The sequence below is a fragment of the Oncorhynchus clarkii genome, chromosome 2, assembly GCF_045791955.1.
Source record: "Oncorhynchus clarkii lewisi isolate Uvic-CL-2024 chromosome 2, UVic_Ocla_1.0, whole genome shotgun sequence".
NCBI classification, from domain to species: domain Eukaryota; kingdom Metazoa; phylum Chordata; class Actinopteri; order Salmoniformes; family Salmonidae; genus Oncorhynchus; species Oncorhynchus clarkii.
In genome coordinates, this window is record NC_092148.1 from 22,270,183 (window position 1) to 22,276,515 (window position 6,333).

Consider the following 6,333-nt stretch of genomic DNA (forward strand, 5'->3'; position numbering starts at 1 on the left):
GAAGTCGGTTAAGATGGATATTAATGGAGACATAACATGCACAGTTTGAGATACTCCAAGGGACATTGCAGACAAGTTTAGTGCTGCCTCTCTCATTGAGTAATTTAAGTTGAAGGATGACCGGGATACTGCGGGCTGCCATTAGCTACAACATTTTCCTTATAACTTCTTATGTGTGTGATTTTAAAATAATTGGTTTAAGGACATACATATGGTGTAATAGAAGCAATTATTAGTACCATAATTGTCATAGATTTTTATTTTATTTACACAAAGATTGACCATGAAGATTGACATTTGTCCATTCACTATAATGGGAGATCCTGTTTTCTGCCTTGGACTTCCATGGCTTCAATGAGAGGGGGCAGTCGTTCTCCCCTGGGTCAAGCACAGATGGTATGATTTACATGTTTTCATATTGTTGACTGTTATGAATGAACAATTATATTTGCGCCACACAACAATCACACATTTAGTTACTGTACCCAACAGTGATTGAGAAGTGATCATGTTATCAATGTTATATGAATAACAAACCTTTCCTGCATTTCAAGAACATGACGTTTCATTCTGTACTACTGAGTGAATACAATTGACTGTTATTGACGTACGGACGGAGTGTACTGTTCTTCTTATCCCTGTGCATTCCAAATGATCCCCTATTTCCTTTATATTGCACTACTTTAGACCAACAAATAATACATTATATAGGGAATAAGGTGCCATTTGGGACACAGGCCATGTTTCATCTCCAGCTTTAATACCTCAAATCACTCTAATCCACTGTGTTGCTAGTCCATGTGGCACAACATCAAAGCACTTTAACTACTGTTCTATTTTTCACACTTTCTCCACTAATATCCTAGTTGCCATATTTGATCATTAGGGCTTTCTTTTAAACACAGTGTTCGGTCTACATTTTGTAAATATTGAACTATTGTGTTTCATCTGCATCTTCTTCGCTCCTTCAGTGGCTTTCCATCTTTTCTCACCATGTTAGCTAAAATATGGTTATTATTAGCACTGTAGTTGTATTTGTTAAGATGACTTCTTCTTGTTTTTCATTTATTGACCCATGCTGTTGGGATGGTAGGGATGGTAGGGATGGTAGAGATGGTAGGGATGGTAGAGATGGTAGAGATGGTAGGGGTGGTAGGGGTGGTAGGGATGGTAGGGATGGTAGGGATGGTAGAGATGGTAGAGGTGGTAGGGATGGTAGAGATGGTAGGGATGGTAGAGATGGTAGAGATGGTAGGGATGGTAGAGATGGTAGGGATGGTAGAGATGGTAGGGATGGTAGAGATGGTAGGGATGGTAGAGATGGTAGAGATGGTAGAGATGGTAGGGATGGTAGAGATGGTAGGGATGGTAGAGATGGTAGAGATGGTAGGGATGGTAGAGATGGTAGGGATGGTAGAGATGGTAGAGATGGTAGGGATGGTAGAGATGGTAGGGATGGTAGAGATGGTAGGGATGGTAGAGATGGTAGGGATGGTAGAGATGGTAGGGATGGTAGAGATGGTAGAGATGGTAGGGATGGTAGAGATGGTAGGGATGGTAGAGATGGTAGGGATGGTAGAGATGGTAGAGATGGTAGGGATGGTAGAGATGGTAGGGATGGTAGAGATGGTAGAGATGGTAGGGATGGTAGAGATGGTAGGGATGGTAGAGATGGTAGAGATGGTAGGGCAGGAAAGAAAAGATGAAGAAAAAATATTAGATCCTTCATACAGCATCTCCCTATGATCAGATAATGGTTGGCACCTTAACCCGGAGAATCTGCAGTACACAGATGTTAAACAGGGCTGTGTCCTAAATAGCACCCAATTTCCTATAGGCCCTACATAGGGGTGCCATTAAGGATACGGACTTAGTCATATTATTATAATGCATAGCTAGGTGAGTTCTCATCATGGTGGATGTGTCGTGAGTAAAAGACTCTCTGGTCTGGTGTCTTGTCAAACCCGCAATGTCAGATAAACACGCACAGTGGCAGATTTAGGTATAGGAGACAGGTTGGCATCTTGCTGGGGGCGGCACAGGGCGCCCGCAGCCAAAAATTAGGAATGGTGACATTTTCACGATTTGTTTTCTATCGCTCATTTGCACGTCACGTCAATGATATCATGTCACGGTGTGGGACGTTGGGTCAATTAACCTTGTCGGAGTGGGCGCCCTGATTCTAGTTTGTGAGCTAGGCAGGCTACTGCCTGTGAGCTGCCAGGCTACTGCCTCCCACTCAGAAGTACGAGATGGGGAGGGGGGCAGCGGCAGGTTGACCTCAGGTCTCCTGAGGTCCCCCTACCACTGGAAGCCAGAGGTAGTGGGAGCGGGGGAATTTATCAAATAGAGTACCAACTTTGTACAGTACTAATGCAATTAGTAAAATCAGTCACACTGCGAAATGATACCAAATAAACCACAATTCATTCATAATACTGTGAATATATAGTTTCACAGACTTATTGTTGCTTTATTTTCTGGTTTGTGTGAAATCATTAAGAATAATATAAAACCAGTCTGCACACCACCAAGGTGAACTGGTTTAGTCTTGACTCTTGGTTGACAGTGTTGGGGGCTGGGTGATGTATTGGTGCTCGAGTGCCATATCAACAAAAATGTGTTTCTATTTGTCTTTGTTACTTCTTTTTGTTATTTATTAGTGTTATTTGTACATATATTTGTACATTTATATAGTTTTAAATGTTAGGATTATTTATTTGTGTTGTTCCAAATGTCTGAATAAAAATTAGCCCAGAGAGCCATACAAGCTAGAACCGCCACTGAACACACATTACACATTCTTAAGGGAGGAGCACAGCACAGTACTCTCCATGCATAATTGAAGTAACAGGAGACAGGTCAGGGCTAGCATGCTATTAAAACTCAACATTACACGTGGAGAAAATCATCTCCCAGCGACAATGTTATTCATCATGACAGACTGACCACCTGTGTGTGGAGTGGTAGTGTATCGCCAATCCATTTCTTTGTTACTGCAAGGGGAATAGTCATCGTTACATAGCCAATGCAGAATACAGGTTGTTTCAGAGAAGAAAATCTCACAATAAGATGGAAAACTACTTTGTAAGGTACAAAGAGGCTGAGCAAACAAAAACAATTATAAAATGTCTCTAAAAGAGATGAGTCACAAATTGCGTTCTTTGATTGTGTTCAATCTATATTCTCTCACTTTGGAGGCTATTACAGCGTTTTATCCATGCTACCATTCTATTAAAAATAGAAAACTATTCAATAGAACAGCCAGCCACTGAACCAACTCAGCTGTACAAAAATCGGATTAAGATAATTAAAGACGGCCTTTTCTCTGTGAGATGAAATTGAATGGGTAACTAAAGTGTTTCCTTCATAGTGCACTACATTTGATCAGGGCCCTGGTCAAAACAAGGGCACTATTTACAATAATAATATTACATTTTTTTTCAACTGCTTACACACAAAATCTTTTCATGTCACACGATTTTTGAAACCTCTCACTCAAAGTGCTAAACTACACACCAAATATCCAAAACCATAAGCTATTTCTCAGCCTTTGACTCACTTGTCAATTGCATAAAACACTTTTTCAAAACACTACACACAATTCTCTACCTAAAACACAAAAATCCAACAGGAAGTGACTTGCTTTCCTTTTCCAAACACAACCAATCAAAATGCTACACTTATTCACCAGGTCACACACACACTCCTCACATGTGCAAACACTAATAGCTTAACTGATCACTAACCAATCACTGCTTTACTGTATAGGCCTATAAATAGGTCAAAGGTCAGAATACCTGTTTTGAACAATGGATGCCAACAATGGACAGAGAGAAAGAGGAGTAGGAGGGAGAGGAAGAGGAAGAAGAGGACGAGGGCAAAGAAGAGAAGGAAGGAGAGCCATCTCTGATGAGATTAGGGCAACACTTGTTGATCATGTGATCAACCACAGTTTGACCATGAGAGGCTGGACTGAGAGTCCAGCCCAACTTGAGTCGATTTACAGTGGCATCCATAATTCGAACCTTCAGAAATGAGAACAGGTATGCACCTATCTAATGACTATTTTAGCATTACAGTAATGTACTGTAAAACACGTATGACTGCATAGTATTGCATAAACATTTGTAACTCTCATCCATCCATTTACTGCACTGCATTGAATGAATGAGGTTGGTTATCATGCTGTACTACCTTTTTTTGTACATTGTTTACAGTTCCTATGCTGAACACATACTGTGTTTGAATTCTTTAGAGTGGAAAGGCAAAGACATCATGGAGGATGAGGACACTTGTTTACAGATGTACAAGAGACTGCAATTAAAAATATGGTTTTGGTCGACAATGCAATTAGGATTCACGAGATAAGAGAGCTTATCTTGAATAATGACACCATATTTAACATCAATGCTGTAAGCCTGTCGACCATACAACGCATCCTCCAACAACACCGAGTGACGATGAAACAACTTTACAAGGTGCCATTTGAGAGAAACTCTGACAGTCAAGAATATGCGACATGACTTTGTAGAGGTATGTATGCAACACTACTTCCAGTGCTTCAGACATACCATATTTACTCATCTGTATAGCCTTTTGTCTGTTACAGAGAGTATTGGAGCTGGATGCCCATGTAATTCGCCATTAATTTATTTATGTGGATGAGGTTGGCGTCAACCTCACCAAAACCAGGCGCCGCAGAAGAAATGTAATAGGACAGAGGGCAATTACCAATATCCCTGGACAGCATGGGGTAATATGTGCTGCCATCACTCAAAACGGGTTCTCCATCACAATGCCACACTGTACGGACCGTACAACACCGGCCATATGCTCACTTTTCTGGATGCAATTTACACAATGATTGACCCTGATCCAGATCAGGAGCCTGCTAGATTTGTGGTTTTATGGGACAATGTTAGTTTTCACCGGGCTGTTCTGGTCCCAAACTGGTTTGCCACCCATCCACAATTTGTAGTTTTGTACCTACCCCCATATTCACCTTTTCTAAATCCCATAGAATAATTATTCTCAGCCTGGCGCTGGAAAGTGTATGATCGCCAACCCTATGCCCGCATGCCGCTTCTCCAGGCAATGGAGGATGCATGTGGGGACATAGAGGTTGCCTCTGTCCAAGGTTGGATACGCCATGCTAGGAGATACTTCCCTCGATGTTTATTCTAAAGAATATACTTTTGGTTTACAAATGTTTATGGTTTTGTTGTATGCTACTGTATACAACAGTAATGTTTGGCCTAATAAATATTTTCTGTTTCTACATTGCATTGGTGTTTACAGTGTACTTGTTACCACTCAGCAGATTACTTTCACTGTAGAATATTGTATTGAAATGTAGATATAAGCCTATGAAAGACCGAAGAGTTTTAGATTTAGAACAACAGTGTTTACATGATATATCCAAAAATGTACTATTATGAAAGCAGTGTTGGCCATTTGATTCAAATGCTTCATTCTGACATGTGTTTATGGCATTTTCAATGCAGTGTTACATTTTGAAGGAGATGTGAGGCATTTTGCATTTTGTGTGTGCAGTTTTGGGAAATATGTGTAGAGATTTGAAAAAAAGGAGACAGTTTTGAAAACTTGTGTAAGCAGTTGGAAAAAACTGTAATAATAATATTTTTGAGGGTGCTTATATTTGTCCTGTTACACACAACCCACTGGGCACACACAACCCACTGGTTGAATCAATGTTTCCACGTCATTTCAAGTAAATTACGTTGAACCAACGTGGAATAGACTTTGAATTGATGTCTGTGTCCAGTGGGTGGTGTGTCATGGAAATATGTTTCTTGCATATCCCAACTCCCCCCTGAGACACCGCAGGGATTGGGGTCACAGCCAGGGTCACCATTGAACAGTTCCCCTGGAGCAATTACCTTGCTTGTGCCATTCGGGACCGTCCCATGGATGGTGGTATCCATCTACAGTCCAATGGCTTAGCAGTCAGTCACAGTTGTGCTCTTATTATAAGAGCTAACCTGATCATTGGTAAAACATTTATAGCAACTTTCTTGCATGCTATGTGCTAAAAAAAAATGTTTAGTGCATGAAGTTACTTCATATCTACAGATTTAAGTAGTCTCTTCCTCCAAAAAATATTCAAAGCTTCAGACAGTGATACTCCCAATCCATGTGGAAAGATTTAATTGGATCACAGATATTGAGGAATAGTGATTGAGGTTGCTCCCTGAAATCACATTCACGTTGATTCCATATCGTTCCAACATGAGAGGAAACGCCTGAATCTGAATGATAACCGTTAGATCTCTAAAGTCTGTCTTTTGTTGTTAAATAAAGTTGTGCACT